Raw genomic sequence first — 17626 nt, forward strand, 5'->3', positions numbered from 1 at the left:
GGACCAGTGAGTGTCAGGGCTTCGGGTAGGGACAGCGTCAGAGCCTGACTTAGGGAGAGCGACAGGGCCTGAGTGAGGCCTAGCGTCAGGGCCTTAGCTAGGGACAGTGTCAGGGCATGACTTAGGAGCAACATAAGAGCCACGGTAGGATCAGCCTCAGGGGCTATGTTAAAGATATTATCAGGGCCTCTGTTAGGGACAGCCTCAAGACCTCACTTAGGGAGAGCATCAGGGCTTCCTTAGGGAGAGTTTCAGGACCTTGGTAAGAGACGAGTTAGGATATTAGCTCAAGATAATGTTCGGACTTTAGATATTGATGGTAGCAGGGCCTAAGTAAGGGACAGTGTCAAGGCGTTAGTTAGGAGTAGCGGGCCCCTGATAGGTCCAGTGTCAGGTCCTCGGTTAGCAATAGTGTTAGGGCCTTACTTAGGGACAGTGTCAGGGCCAGATGTAGGACGAGCATCTAGGCCTTAGTTCGGGACAGTTTCACGGTCTTGGGACTAAATTCAGTGCCTGAGGCAGGCACAACCTAAGGGCTTCAGTTAGCATAAGAGGCAGGACATTAGCTAGTGACAGTGTCAGTTTAACATGTAGGGATAGTGTCAGGAAATGCCCTAAGGATACTGTGAAGACCTTTGTTACTGAGTCTCTCAGGGCCTTATTCAGAACCAGTGTTAGGGCTTCAGGTAGGGACAGCATCAGAGCCTGACTTAGGGAGAGCGATAGGGTCTGAGTGAGGCCTAGCATCAGACCCTTAGCTGGGGACACTGTCAGGGCATGACTTAGGCGCAGCCTCAGGGCTTCTGTTGAATCAGCCTTAGGGTCTTAGTTAAAGACATGACCAGGGTCTGAGTTAGTCACAGCATCAAGGCCTGAGTTAGTTAGGGAAAGCTGCAGGGCCTCACTTAGGGACAGAGTCAGGGCTTACTTTGGGACAGTTTCAGGACTTTGGTAAGACATGGGTCAGGATATTAGCTCCGGATAATGTCAGGACTTTAGATATTGATGGCAGCAGCCCTTAGTTAGAGACAGTGTCAGGCCCTGAGTTACGACTAGCATCAGAGCCTTTGTTAGGTACAATGTACGGGACTGAGTTAGGAGTAGAGTCAGGGCCTTGCTTAGGGCCAGTGTCAGGGTCTGCGTTAGGTGTACTGTCAGAGACCTAGTTAGGGACAGTGCTAGGGCCTGAGTTACGATTCGTGTCAAGGCCTTATTTAGGACCAATTTCAGGGCCTTAGTTTGGACTAGCATCAGAGCCATTGTTAGGAATCGTATGAGGGCCTGAGTTAGGCGTACTGTCAGGGCCTTAGCTAGGGACAGTGTTAGGGCCTGAGTTAGGATTAGTGTCAAGGCCTTATTTAAGACCAATTTTAGGGTTTAGTGTGGACTAGCAACAGAGCCTTTGTTAGGTATCATTTCGGGGCCTAAGTTAGGTGTAGTGTCAGGGCCATTGTTAGGGACAGTATCAGGGCCTGACTTAGGAGAAGTTCAGGGCCTTAGCCAGGGAAATGTTCAGGGCCTTAGTAAGGGATATTATCAGGACCTGAATTAGCAGTAGTGTCAAAAATCCTTAGTGAGGAAAGTTAGGAATAAGTCAGGACTCAGGCCCTGACACTGTCCTTAACTAAGGCCCTGACGCTACTCGTAACACAGGCCCTGATCTGATTCCTCTCATAGGCCCTGACACTGGTCTTAACTAAGGCCCTGACACTGGCCCTAACTAAAGCTGTGACGCAACTCTTAACTCAGGCACTGACACTGTCCCTAACAAAGCCTCTGACACTATTCGTAACTCAGGCCCTGACACTGTCTCTAACTAAGGCCCTGATACTACTGCGAACTCAGCACTGGCACTGTCCCTAACTTAGGCCCTGACTCTACTCCTAACTCAGGAACTGACACTATCACTAACTAAGTCCCTGACACTTTTCATAACTCACACCCTAACACTACTCCTAAATCATGCCCTGGCAATGTCCCTAACTAAGGCCTGGACACTATTCCTAACTCAGGCACTGATACAATACCTAAGGAAGGCCCTGACATTACTCCTAACTCAGGCCCTGAAAAGGTCCCTAACTAACGCCGACAAAACTCTTAACTCAGGCAGTGACACTGTCCCAAAATAAGGCCCTGAATCTATTCCTAACTGAGGCGCTGATACAATACCTAACGAAGACACTGATGCTACTCCTAACTAAGGCCCTGACACTACTCCTAACTCAGGCAATGACACAGTCCATAACTAAGGCCCTGACACTATTCCCAACTCAGGCACTGACAGTGTACGTAACTAAAACCCTGACACTACACCTAACTCAGGCACTGACAGTGTCCCTAACAAGGGCCCTCACACTACTCCCAACTCAGTCACTGACATTTTCCCTAATTGAGGCAATGATACTACTCCCAACCCAGGAACTAAGGCTCTGGATCATTGTGATGACAAGCGCCATGGAGCATTGTGACGACAAGGGTCATGGAGAATTGTGGTGACAAGTGCATGGAGCATTGTGATGACAAGACCATGGAGAATTGTGATGACCGGGGTCATGGAGAATTGTGATGACAAGGGCCATGGAGCATTGTGATGACAGAGTTCATGGGGCATTGTGATGAAAGTGGTCATGGAGCATTGTGATGACAAATGCCATGGAGCATTGTGATGATAGGAGTCATGGGGCATTGTGATGACAGGGACCTTGGAGCTTTGTGGTGAAAGGGGTCATGGAACATTGTGATTACAACGACCTGGAGCATTGTGATGACAAGGGTCATGGAACATTGTGATGACAATCACCATGGATCATTGTGATTAGTGGGGTAATGGAGCATTGTCATGAAAGGGGTCAAGGATCATTATGATTACAGGGATCATGGAGCATTGTGATGACAATCGCCAAGGATCATTGTGAGGAAAGGGGTAATGGAGAATTGTTATCAAAGAGGTCATGGCTCATTGTGATTACAGTGGTCATGGAGCCTTGTGCTGACAAGCACCATGGAGCTTTGTGATGACAAGAGCCATGGAGCATTGTAAGGAAAGGGGTCATGGAGCATTGTGATGAACGTGGTCATGGAGCTTTGTTATGACAATGTTCATGGCGCATTTTGATGAAAGGGGTCATGGAGCATTGTGATGGAAGGGGTCATGGGGCATTGTGATGAGAAGGGCCATGGAGCATTGTGATGAAACGGTTCATGGAGCACTGTGATGATAAGGGCATGGAGCCTTGTGATGAAAATGGTCATGGAGCATTGTGATGAAAAGGGGTCATGGAGCATTGTGATGAACAGGGCATATGGAGCATTGTGATGAAAGTGGTCATGGAGCATTGTGATGAAAGACGTCTGGGAGCATTGTGATGAAAGGGGCCATGGGGCATTGTGATGACAAGGGGTCATGGAGCATTGTGATGACAAGCGCCATGGGGCATTGTGATGGCAAGGGCAATGGAATATTGTGATGAAAAGGGTCATGGAACCCTGTGCTGAATGTGGTCATGGAGCATTGTGATGCAAAGCACCATGGAGCATCGTGATGACAAGTGTCATGGAGCTTTGTGATGAAATGTCTCATGGAACATTGTGATGATAGAGGTCGTGGAGCACTGTGATTACATTGAACATGGAGCATTGTGATGACAAAGGCCATGGAGCATTGTGATGAGAAGGGCATCGAGCATTGTGATGACAAAAGTCATAGAGCAGTGCGATGAAAGGATTAATGGAGCATTGTGATGAAAGGGGTCATGGAGCATTGTGATGACAGGAGGCATGGAGCACTGTGATGAAAGGAGTTATGGAGCACTGTGATTACAGTGGTAATTGTGATGCATTGTGATGAAAGGGGACATGAGACAGGGGTAATGGAGCATTCTGATGAAAGTTTTCATGGCTCATTGTGATGAAAAGGGGCATGGAGCATTGTGAGGAAAATGGTTATGGAGCACTGTGATTACAGGGGTAATTTAGAGCATTGTGATAAACGGGGACATGGAGCAATTTGATGACAGGTGTCATGGGGCATTGTGAGGACAAGGGCCATGAAGCATTGTGATGACAGGTGTCATTTGGCTTTGTGAATGACAGGGGACATGGAGCATTGTGATGACAAAGGTAATGGAGCATTGTGATGAACGGGGTGATGGAGCATTGTGATGACAGGGGGCATGGAGCATTGTGATCACAAGAGCATGGAACATTTTGAGACAAGGGTCATGGGCCAATGTGATGACATGGGGTATGGAGCATTATGATGACAATGGTATGTAGCATTGTGATGACAGAGTTCATGGGGCATTGTGATGAAATTGGTCATGGAGGATTGTGATGAAAAGCGCTATGGAGCATTGTGATCACGGGGGTCATGGAGCATTGTGATGACAGGGGTCTTGGGGCATTTTGATGATAAGGGCGTGGAGCATTGTGATGACAGTGGTCATGGAACATTGTGACGATAAGGGCATGGAGCCTAGTGAGAGACAGTCTAGCGGTCTTGGGACTAAATTCAGTGCCTGAGGTAGGCACAGCATAAGGTCTTTAGTTAGCATAAGAGGTAGGATATTAGCTCGGGACAGGGTTAGGGTGAAGGCTAGGATTCGTGTCAGGAAATGACCTAAGGATAGTGTGAAGACCTTTGTTACTGAGAATATGAGGGCCTTATTCAGAACTAGTGTTAGGGCTTCAGGTAGTGACAGTATCAGGGCCTGACTTAGGGAGAGAGACAGGGTCTGAGTGAGGCCTAATGTCAGGCCCTCAGCTGGGGACACTGTCAGGGAGTGACTTAGGAGCAGCATCAGTGCCTTTGTTGGATCAGCTTTAGGCTCTTAGTTAAAGATGACCAGAGCCCTAGTTAGTCACAGCGTCAAGGCCTCAGTTAGGGAAAGCTTCAGGGCCTGAGTTACGGACAGCCTCAGGTCTTCACTTAAAGACAGCGACAGGGCTTTCTTAGGGAGAGTGTCAAGACCTTGGTTAGAAATGGGTCAGGATATTATCTCAGGAGAGTGTCAGGATTTTAGTTATTGCTGGCAGCAGGGCCTATATTAGGGACAGATTCTGGGCCTTTGTTAGAGACAGTGTCATGGCCTTAGTTAGGAGTAGTCAGGGCCTTAGTTAGGGAGAGCATTAGGGTTTCAGTCAGCATAAGATGCAGGAGATTCTCTCGGGACAGAGTCAGGTTCTAGGCCAGAGATAGTGAAAGGAAATGACCAAGGGATAACGAGAAGACCTTAGTCATTGAGAGCATCAGGACCTTAGTTAGCAGCAGCGTGAGGGCCTTAATCAGGAGCAGTGCCAGGGCTTGATGTACGGACGGCGTCAGAGCCTAACTAAGGTACAGCAACAGGGCCTAAGTGAGGCCTATCTTTGGGGCCTGAGTAAGGGACAGTATCAGGGCATGACTTTGGAGCAGCAGAAAGGCCTCTGTAGGATCAGCATTAGGGTCTTCGTTAAAGATATTATCAGGGCCTCTGTTAGGGACAGCCTCAAGGTCTCACTTAGGGACAGCGTCAGGGCTTACTTTGGGAAAGTTTCAGGACCTTGGTAAGACATGGGTCAGGATATTAGCTCCGGATAATGTCAGGTGTTCAGATATTGACGGCAGCAGGGCCTTAGTTAGAGGCAGTGTCAGGCCTAAGTTAGGACTAGCATCAGAGCCTTTCTTAGGTACAGTGTCAGTGACTGAGTTAGGTGTAGTGTCAGGGCCTTAGTTAGGGACAGTGTCAGGACCTGCGTTAGGACGAGCCTCCAGGCCTCAGTTAGGGACAGGTTCACGGCCTCGGACCTAAATTCAGGGCCTCATTTAGGGACAGAATCACAGGTTTAGCTAGCATAAGAGGATCTACAGCTGAAAGCAACTTGAACACCACCACAAGCAGATGCAGAAGTGAACCATGCACGCTCCTATGCAGGAATATTCCACAGCAGTTGAGTACATTTTGTTTAAAGTTAGTAACACTATACAAATTATGTTTTTAAGAAAACCATATTCAGAAGATGAAAGAATCTCGTTCTAAAGAATCTCTTTAGCTAATCTCGACATTAGCTAAAGAGAAGGTTAGGTTAAGATCTAGGGATAGTGTCAGGAAATGACCTAGGGATAGTGTCAAGACCTTAGTTACTTAGAGCATCAGGGCCTAATTTAGGACCAGTGAGTGTCAGGGCTTCGGGTAGGGACAGCGTCAGAGCCTGACTTAGGGAGAGCGACAGGGCCTGAGTGAGGCCTAGCGTCAGGGCCTTAGCTAGGGACAGTGTCAGGGCATGACTTAGGAGCAACATAAGAGCCACGGTAGGATCAGCCTCAGGGTCTATGTTAAAGATATTATCAGGGCCCCTGTTAGGGACAGCCTCAAGGCCTCACTTAGGGAGAGCATCAGGGCTTCCTTAGGGAGAGTTTCAGGACCTTGGTAAGAGACGAGTTAGGATATTAGCTCAGGATAATGTTCGGACTTTAGATATTGATGGTAGCAGGGCCTAAGTAAGGGACAGTGTCAAGGCGTTAGTTAGGAGTAGCGGGCCCCTGATAGGTCCAGTGTCAGGTCCTCGGTTAGCAATAGTGTTAGGGCCTTAGTTAGGGACAGTGTCAGGGCCAGATGTAGGACGAGCATCTAGGCCTTAGTTCGGGACAGTTTCACGGTCTTGGGACTAAATTCAGTGCCTGAGGCAGGCACAACCTAAGGGCTTCAGTTAGCATAAGAGGCAGGACATTAGCTAGTGACAGTGTCAGTTTAACATGTAGGGATAGTGTCAGGAAATGACCTAAGGATAGTGTGAAGACCTTTGTTACTGAGACTCTCAGGGCCTTATTCAGAACCCGTGTTAGGGCTTCAGGTAGGGACAGCATCAGAGCCTGACTTAGGGAGAGCGATAGGGTCTGAGTGAGGCCTAGCATCAGACCCTTAGCTGGGGACACTGTCAGGGAATGACTTAGGAGCAGCCTCAGGGCTTCTGTTGGATCAGCCTTAGGGTCTTAGTTAAAGACGTGACCAGGGTCTGAGTTAGTCACAGCATCAAGGCCTGAGTTAGTTAGGGAAAGCTGCAGGGCCTCACTTAGGGACAGCGTCAGGGCTTACTTTGGGACAGTTTGAGGACCTTGGTAAGTCATGGGTCAGGATATTAGCTCCGGATAATGTCAGGACTTTAGATATTGATGGCAGCAGCCCTTAGTTAGAGACAGTGTCAGGCCCTGAGTTACGACTAGCATCAGAGCCTTTGTTAGGTACAATGTACGGGACTGCGTTAGGAGTAGAGTCAGGGCCTTAGTTAGTGACAGTGTCAGGGCCTGACTTCGGGAGAGCGACAGGGCCTGAGTGAGGCCTAGCGTCAGGCCCTTTGCTGGGCACACTGTCAGGGCATGACTTTGGAGCAGCATCAGCGTCTTTGCTGGATCAGCATTAAGGTCTTCGTGAAGTACATGATCAGGGCCTGAGTTAGTCACAGCTTCAAGGCTTCAGTTAAGGAAAGCTTCAGGGCCTGAGTTAGGGACAGCCTCAGGTCTTCACTTAGGGACAGCGTCAGGGCTTATTTTGGGACAGTTTCACGACCTTGGAAAGACATAGGTCAGGATATTAGCTCAGGATAATGTCAGGACTTTACATACTGATGGCAGCAGGGCCTTAGTTACAAACGGTTTCAGGGCCTGAGTTAGGCCTAGCATCAGTGACTTTGTTAGGTACAGTGTAAGGGACTGAGTTAGGGGTAGTGTCAGGGCCTTGCTTAGGGCCAGTGTCAGGGTCTGAGTTAGGTGTACTGTCAGAGACCTAGTTAGGGACAGTGCTAGGGCCTGAGTTACGATTCGTGTCAAGGCCTTATTTAGGACCAATTTCAGGGCCTTAGTTTGGACTAGCATCAGAGCCATTGTTAGGAATCGTATGAGGGCCTGAGTTAGGTGTACTGTAAGGGCCTTAGCTAGGGACAGTGTTAGGGCCTGAGTTAGGATTAGTGTCAAGGCCTTATTTAAGACCAATTTTAGGGCTTTAGTTTGGACTGGCAACAGAGCCTTTGTTAGGTATCATTTCGGGGCCTAAGTTAGGTGTAGTGTCAGGGCCATTGTTAGGGACAGTATCAGGGCCTGACTTAGGAGAAGTTCAGGGCCTTAGCCAGGGAAAGGGTCAGGGCCTTAGTAAGGGATATTATCAGGACCTGAATTAGCAGTAGTGTCAAAAATCCTTAGTGAGGAAAGTTAGGAATAAGTCAGGACTCAGGCCCTGACACTGTCCTTAACTAAGGCCCTGACGCTACTCGTAACACAGGCCCTGATCTGATTCCTATCATAGGCCCTGACACTGGTCTTAACTAAGGCCCTGACACTGGCCCTAACTAAAGCTGTGACGCTACTCTTAACTCAGGCACTGACACTATCCCTAACAAAGGCTCTGACACTACTCGTACCTCAGGCCCTGACACTGTCACTAACGAAGGCCCTGACACTGTTCTTAACTCACACCCTAACACTATTCCTAAATCATGCCCTGGCAATGTCCCTAACTAAGGCCTTGACACTATTCCTAACTCAGGCACTGATACAATACCTAAGGAAGGCCCTGACATTACTCCTAACTCAGGCCCTGAAAAGGTCCCTAACTAACGCCGACAAAACTCTTAACTCAGGCACTGACACTGTCCCAAAATAAGGCCCTGAATCTATTCCTAACTGAGGCGCAGATACAATACCTAACGAAGACACTGATGCTACTCCTAACTAAGGCCCTGACACTACTCCTAACTCAGGCAATGACACAGTCCATAACTAAGGCCCTGACACTGTTCTCAACTCAGGCACTGACAGTGTACGTAACTAAAACCCTGACACTATACCTAACTCAGGCACGGACAGTGTTCCTCACAAGGGCCCTCACACTACTCCCAACTCAGTCACTGACATTTTCCCTAATTGAGGCAATGATACTACTCCTAACTCAGGAACTAAGGCTCTGGATCATTGTGATGACAAGCGCCATGGAACATTGTGACGACAACGATCATGGAGAACTGTGGTGACAAGTGCATGGAGCATTGTGATGACAAGGCCATGGAGAATTGTGATGACCGGGGTCATGGAGAATTGTGATCACAAGGGCCATGGAGCATTGTGATGACAGAGTTCATGGGACATTGTGATGAAAGTGGTCATGGAGCATTGTGATGAAAATGGTCATGGAGCATTGTGATGAAAGTGGTCATGGAGGATAGTGATGAAAAGCGCTATGGAGCATTGTGATGACAGGGGTCATGGAGCATTGTGATGACAAGTGCCATGGAACATTGTGATGATAGGAGTCATGGGGCATTGTGATGACAGGGATCTTGGAGCTTTGTGGTGAAAGGGGTCATGGAACATTGTGATTACAACGACCTGGAGCACTGTGATGACAAGGGTCATGGAGCATTGTGATGACAATCACCATGGATCATTGTGCTTAGTGAGGTAATGGAGCATTGTCATGAAAGGGGTCAAGGATCATTATGATTAGAGGGATCATGAAGCATTGTGATAACAAGCGGCAAGGATCATTGTGAGGAAAGGGGAAATGGAGAATTGTTATCAAAGAGGTCATGGATCATTGTGATTACAGTGGTCATGGAGCTTTGTGATGACAAGCACCATGGAGCTTTGTGATGACAAGAGCCATGGAGCATTGTAAGGAAAGGGCTCATGGAGCATTGTGATGAACGTGGTCATGGAGCTTTGTTATGACAATGTTCATGGCGCATTTTGATGAAAGGGGTCATGGAGCATTGTGATGGAAGGGGTCATGGGGCATTGTGATGAGAAGGGCCATGGAGCATTGTGATGAAACGGTTCATGGAGCACTGTGATGATAAGGGCATGGAGCCTTGTGATGAAAATGGTCATGGAGCATTGTGATGAAAAGGGGTCATGGAGCATTGTGATGAACAGGGCACATGGAGCATTGTGATGAAAGTGGTCATGGAGCATTGTGATGAAAGACGTCTGGGAGCATTGTGATGAAAGGGGCCATGGGGCATTGTGATGACAAGGCGTCATGGAGCATTGTGATGACAAGTGCCATGGGGCATTGTGATGGCAAGGGCAATGGAATATTGTGATGAAAAGGGTCATGGACCCTTGTGCTGAATGTGGTCATGGAGCATTGTGATGCAAAGCACCATGGAGCATTGTGATGACAAGTGTCATGGAGATTTGTGATGAAATGTCTCATGGAGCATTGTGATGAAAGTGGTCATGGAGGATAGTGATGAAAAGCGCTATGGAGCATTGTGATGACGGGGTCATGGAGCATTGTGATGACAGGGGTCTTGGGGCATTTTGATGATAAGGGTGTGGAGCATTGTGATGACAGTGGTCACGGAACATTGTGACGATAAGGGCATGGAGCCTAGTGAGAGACAGTCTAGCGGTCTTGGGACCAGATTCAGTGCCTGAGGTAGGCACAGCATAAGGTCTTTAGTTAGCATAAGAGGTAGGATATTAGCTCGGGACAGGGTTAGGGTGAAGGCTAGGATTCGTGTCAGGAAATGACCTAAGGATAGTGTGAAGACCTTTGTTACTGAGAATATCAGGGCCTCATTCAGAGCCAGTGTTAGGGCTTCAGGTAGGGACAGTATCAGGGCCTGACTTAGGGAGAGCGACAGGGTCTGAGTGAGGCCTAATGTCAGGCCCTCAGCTGGGGACACTGTCAGGGAGTGACTTAGGAGCAGCATCAGTGCCTTTGTTGGATCAGCTTTAGGCTCTTAGTTAAAGATGACCAGAGCCCTAGTTAGTCACAGCGTCAAGGCCTCAGTTAGGGAAAGCTTCAGGGCCTGAGTTACGGACAGCCTCAGGTCTTCACTTAAAGACAGCGACAGGCCTTTCTTAGGGAGAGTGTCAAGACCTTGGTTAGAAATGGGTCAGGATATTATCTCAGGAGAGTGTCAGGATTTTAGTTATTGCTGGCAGTTGGGCCTATATTAGGGACAGATTCTGGGCCTTTGTTAGAGAGAGTGTCATGGCCTTAGTTAGGAGTAGTCAGGGCCTTAGTTAGGGAGAGCATTAGGGTTTCAGTCAGCATAAGTTGCAGGAGATTACCTCGGGAAAGAGTCAGGTTCCAGACCAGAGATAGTGAAAGGAAATGACCAAGGGATAACGAGAAGACCTTAGTCATTGAGAGCATCAGGGCCTTAGTTAGCAGCAGCGTGAGGGCCTTAATCAGGACCAGTGCCAGGGCTTGATGTACGGACAGCGTCAGAGCCTAACTAAGGTACAGCAACAGGGCCTAAGTGAGGCCTATCTTTGGGGCCTGAGTAAGGGACAGTATCAGGGCATGACTTTGGAGCAGCAGAAAGGCCTCTATAGGATCAGCATTAGGGTCTTCGTGAAAGATATTATCAGGGCCTCTGTTAGGGACAGCCTCAAGGTCTCACTTAGGGACAGCGTCAGGGCTTACTTTGGGAAAGTTTCAGGACCTTGGTAAGACATGGGTCAGGATATTAGCTCCGGATAATGTCAGGTGTTCAGATATTGACGGCAACAGGGCCGTAGTTAGAGGCAGTGTCAGGCCTAAGTTAGGACTAGCATCAGAGCCTTTGTTAGGTACAGTGTCAGTGACTGAGTTAGGTGTAGTGTCAGGGCCTTAGTTAGGGACAGTGTCAGGACCTGCGTTAGAACGAGCCTCCAGGCCTCTGTTAGGGACAGGTTCACGGCCTCGGACCTAAATTCAGGGCCTCATTTAGGGACAGAATCACAGATTTAGCTAGCATAAGAGGATCTACAGCTGAAAGCAACTTGAACACCACCACAAGCAGATGCAGAAGTGAACCATGCACGCTCCTATGAAGGAATATTCCACAGCAGTTGAGTACATTTTGTTTAAAGTTAGTAACACTATACAAATTATGTTTTTAAGAAAACCATATTCAGAAGATGAAAGAATCTCGTTCTAAAGAATCTCTTTAGCTAATCTCGACATTAGCTAAAGAGAAGGTTAGGTTAAGATCTAGTGATAGTGTCAGGAAATGACCTAGGGATAGTGTCAAGACCTTAGTTACTTAGAGCATCAGGGCCTAATTAAGGACCAGTGAGTGTCAGGGCTTCGGGTAGGGACAGCGTCAGAGCCTGACTTAGGGAGAGCGACAGGGCCTGAGTGAGGCCTAGCGTCAGGGCCTTAGCTAGGGACAGTGTCAGGGCATGACTTAGGAGCAACATAAGAGCCACGGTAGGATCAGCCTCAGGGGCTATGTTAAAGATATTATCAGGGCCTCTGTTAGGGACAGCCTCAAGGCCTCACTTAGGGAGAGCATCAGGGCTTCCTTAGGAGAGTTTCAGGACCTTGGTAAGAGACGAGTTAGGATATTAGCTCAAGATAATGTTCGGACTTTAGATATTGATGGTAGCAGGGCCTAAGTAAGGGACAGTGTCAAGGCGTTAGTTAGGAGTAGCGGGCCCCTGATAGGTCCAGTGTCAGGTCCTCGGTTAGCAATAGTGTTAGGGCCTTACTTAGGGACAGTGTCAGGGCCAGATGTAGGACGAGCATCTAGGCCTTAGTTCGGGACAGTTTCACGGTCTTGGGACTAAATTCAGTGCCTGAGGCAGGCACAACCTAAGGGCTTCAGTTAGCATAAGAGGCAGGACATTAGCTAGTGACAGTGTCAGTTTAACATGTAGGGATAGTGTCAGGAAATGCCCTAAGGATAGTGTGAAGACCTTTGTTACTGAGTCTCTCAGGGCCTTATTCAGAACCAGTGTTAGGGCTTCAGGTAGGGACAGCATCAGAGCCTGACTTAGGGAGAGCGATAGGGTCTGAGTGAGGCCTAGCATCAGACCCTTAGCTGGGGACACTGTCAGGGCATGACTTAGGCGCAGCCTCAGGGCTTCTGTTGAATCAGCCTTAGGGTCTTAGTTAAAGACATGACCAGGGTCTGAGTTAGTCACAGCATCAAGGCCTGAGTTAGTTAGGGAAAGCTGCAGGGCCTCACTTAGGGACAGAGTCAGGGCTTACTTTGGGACAGTTTCAGGACTTTGGTAAGACATGGGTCAGGATATTAGCTCCGGATAATGTCAGGACTTTAGATATTGATGGCAGCAGCCCTTAGTTAGAGACAGTGTCAGGCCCTGAGTTACGACTAGCATCAGAGCCTTTGTTAGGTACAATGTACGGGACTGAGTTAGGAGTAGAGTCAGGGCCTTGCTTAGGGCCAGTGTCAGGGTCTGCGTTAGGTGTACTGTCAGAGACCTAGTTAGGGACAGTGCTAGGGCCTGAGTTACGATTCGTGTCAAGGCCTTATTTAGGACCAATTTCAGGGCCTTAGTTTGGACTAGCATCAGAGCCATTGTTAGGAATCGTATGAGGGCCTGAGTTAGGCGTACTGTCAGGGCCTTAGCTAGGGACAGTGTTAGGGCCTGAGTTAGGATTAGTGTCAAGGCCTTATTTAAGACCAATTTTAGGGTTTAGTGTGGACTAGCAACAGAGCCTTTGTTAGGTATCATTTCGGGGCCTAAGTTAGGTGTAGTGTCAGGGCCATTGTTAGGGACAGTATCAGGGCCTGACTTAGGAGAAGTTCAGGGCCTTAGCCAGGGAAATGTTCAGGGCCTTAGTAAGGGATATTATCAGGACCTGAATTAGCAGTAGTGTCAAAAATCCTTAGTGAGGAAAGTTAGGAATAAGTCAGGACTCAGGCCCTGACACTGTCCTTAACTAAGGCCCTGACGCTACTCGTAACACAGGCCCTGATCTGATTCCTCTCATAGGCCCTGACACTGGTCTTAACTAAGGCCCTGACACTGGCCCTAACTAAAGCTGTGACGCAACTCTTAACTCAGGCACTGACACTGTCCCTAACAAAGCCTCTGACACTATTCGTAACTCAGGCCCTGACACTGTCTCTAACTAAGGCCCTGATACTACTGCGAACTCAGCACTGGCACTGTCCCTAACTTAGGCCCTGACTCTACTCCTAACTCAGGAACTGACACTATCACTAACTAAGTCCCTGACACTTTTCATAACTCACACCCTAACACTACTCCTAAATCATGCCCTGGCAATGTCCCTAACTAAGGCCTGGACACTATTCCTAACTCAGGCACTGATACAATACCTAAGGAAGGCCCTGACATTACTCCTAACTCAGGCCCTGAAAAGGTCCCTAACTAACGCCGACAAAACTCTTAACTCAGGCAGTGACACTGTCCCAAAATAAGGCCCTGAATCTATTCCTAACTGAGGCGCTGATACAATACCTAACGAAGACACTGATGCTACTCCTAACTAAGGCCCTGACACTACTCCTAACTCAGGCAATGACACAGTCCATAACTAAGGCCCTGACACTATTCCCAACTCAGGCACTGACAGTGTACGTAACTAAAACCCTGACACTACACCTAACTCAGGCACGGACAGTGTCCCTAACAAGGGCCCTCACACTACTCCCAACTCAGTCACTGACATTTTCCCTAATTGAGGCAATGATACTACTCCCAACCCAGGAACTAAGGCTCTGGATCATTGTGATGACAAGCGCCATGGAGCATTGTGACGACAAGGGTCATGGAGAATTGTGGTGACAAGTGCATGGAGCATTGTGATGACAAGACCTTGGAGAATTGTGATGACCGGGGTCATGGAGAATTGTGATGACAAGGGCCATGGAGCATTGTGATGACAGAGTTCATGGGGCATTGTGATGAAAGTGGTCATGGAGCATTGTGATGACAAATGCCATGGAGCATTGTGATGATAGGAGTCATGGGGCATTGTGATGACAGGGACCTTGGAGCTTTGTGGTGAAAGGGGTCATGGAACATTGTGATTACAACGACCTGGAGCATTGTGATGACAAGGGTCATGGAACATTGTGATGACAATCACCATGGATCATTGTGATTAGTGGGGTAATGGAGCATTGTCATGAAAGGGGTCAAGGATCATTATGATTACAGGGATCATGGAGCATTGTGATGACAATCGCCAAGGATCATTGTGAGGAAAGGGGTAATGGAGAATTGTTATCAAAGAGGTCATGGCTCATTGTGATTACAGTGGTCATGGAGCCTTGTGCTGACAAGCACCATGGAGCTTTGTGATGACAAGAGCCATGGAGCATTGTAAGGAAAGGGGTCATGGAGCATTGTGATGAACGTGGTCATGGAGCTTTGTTATGACAATGTTCATGGCGCATTTTGATGAAAGGGGTCATGGAGCATTGTGATGGAAGGGGTCATGGGGCATTGTGATGAGAAGGGCCATGGAGCATTGTGATGAAACGGTTCATGGAGCACTGTGATGATAAGGGCATGGAGCCTTGTGATGAAAATGGTCATGGAGCATTGTGATGAAAAGGGGTCATGGAGCATTGTGATGAACAGGGCATATGGAGCATTGTGATGAAAGTGGTCATGGAGCATTGTGATGAAAGACGTCTGGGAGCATTGTGATGAAAGGGGCCATGGGGCATTGTGATGACAAGGGGTCATGGAGCATTGTGATGACAAGCGCCATGGGGCATTGTGATGGCAAGGGCAATGGAATATTGTGATGAAAAGGGTCATGGAACCCTGTGCTGAATGTGGTCATGGAGCATTGTGATGCAAAGCACCATGGAGCATCGTGATGACAAGTGTCATGGAGCTTTGTGATGAAATGTCTCATGGAACATTGTGATGACAGAGGTCGTGGAGCACTGTGATTACATTGAACATGGAGCATTGTGATGACAAAGGCCATGGAGCATTGTGATGAGAAGGGCATCGAGCATTGTGATGACAAAAGTCATAGAGCAGTGCGATGAAAGGATTAATGGAGCATTGTGATGAAAGGGGTCATGGAGCATTGTGATGACAGGAGGCATGGAGCACTGTGATGAAAGGAGTTATGGAGCACTGTGATTACAGTGGTAATTGTGATGCATTGTGATGAAAGGGGACATGAGACAGGGGTAATGGAGCATTCTGATGAAAGTTTTCATGGCTCATTGTGATGAAAAGGGGCATGGAGCATTGTGAGGAAAATGGTTATGGAGCACTGTGATTACAGGGGTAATTTAGAGCATTGTGATAAACGGGGACATGGAGCAATTTGATGACAGGTGTCATGGGGCATTGTGAGGACAAGGGCCATGAAGCATTGTGATGACAGGTGTCATTTGGCTTTGTGAATGACAGGGGACATGGAGCATTGTGATGACAAAGGTAATGGAGCATTGTGATGAACGGGGTGATGGAGCATTGTGATGACAGGGGGCATGGAGCATTTTGATCACAAGAGCATGGAACAGTTTGAGACAAGGGTCATGGGCCAATGTGATGACATGGGGTATGGAGCATTATGATGACAATGGTATGTAGCATTGTGATGACAGAGTTCATGGGGCATTGTGATGAAATTGGTCATGGAGGATTGTGATGAAAAGCGCTATGGAGCATTGTGATCACGGGGGTCATGGAGCATTGTGATGACAGGGGTCTTGGGGCATTTTGATGATAAGGGCGTGGAGCATTGTGATGACAGTGGTCATGGAACATTGTGACGATAAGGGCATGGAGCCTAGTGAGAGACAGTCTAGCGGTCTTGGGACCAGATTAAGTGCCTGAGGTAGGCACAGCATAAGGTCTTTAGTTAGCATAAGAGGTAGGATATTAGCTCGGGACAGGGTTAGGGTGAAGGCTAAGATTCGTGTCAGGAAATGACCTAAGGATAGTGTGAAGACCTTTGTTACTGAGAATATGAGGGCCTTATTCAGAACCAGTGTTAGGGCTTCAGGTAGTGACAGTATCAGGGCCTGACTTAGGGAGAGAGACAGGGTCTGAGTGAGGCCTAATGTCAGGCCCTCAGCTGGGGACACTGTCAGGGAGTGACTTAGGAGCAGCATCAGTGCCTTTGTTGGATCAGCTTTAGGCTCTTAGTTAAAGATGACCAGAGCCCTAGTTAGTCACAGCGTCAAGGCCTCAGTTAGGGAAAGCTTCAGGGCCTGAGTTACGGACAGCCTCAGGTCTTCACTTAAAGACAGCGACAGGGCTTTCTTAGGGAGAGTGTCAAGACCTTGGTTAGAAATGGGTCAGGATATTATCTCAGGAGAGTGTCAGGATTTTAGTTATTGCTGGCAGCAGGGCCTATATTAGGGACAGATTCTGGGACTTTGTTAGCGACAGTGTCATGGCCTTAGTTAGGAGTAGTCAGGGCCTTAGTTAGGGAGAGCATTAGGGTTTCAGTCAGCATAAGATGCAGGAGATTATCTCGGGACAGAGTCAGGTTCCAGGCCAGAGATAGTGAAAGGAAATGACCAAGGGATAACGAGAAGACCTTAGTCATTGAGAGCATCAGGGCCTTAGTTAGCAGCAGCCTGAGGGCCTTAATCAGGACCAGTGCCAGGGCTTGATGTACGGACAGCGTCAGAGCCTAACTAAGGTACAGCAACGGGGCCTAAGTGAGGCCTATCTTTGGGGCCTGAGTAAGGGACAGTATCAGGGCATGACTTAGGAGCAGCAGAACGGCCTCTGTAGGATCAGCATTAGGGTCTTCGTGAAAGATATTATCAGGGCCTCTGTTAGGGACAGCCTCAAGGTCTCACTTAGGGACAGCGTCAGGGCTTACTTTGGGAAAGTTTCAGGACCTTGGTAAGACATGGGTCAGGATATTAGCTCCGGATAATGTCAGGTGTTCAAATA

Source organism: Balaenoptera physalus (assembly GCF_965194825.1).
Source record: "Balaenoptera physalus genome assembly, chromosome: 14".
In the NCBI taxonomy this organism is placed as follows: domain Eukaryota; kingdom Metazoa; phylum Chordata; class Mammalia; order Artiodactyla; family Balaenopteridae; genus Balaenoptera; species Balaenoptera physalus.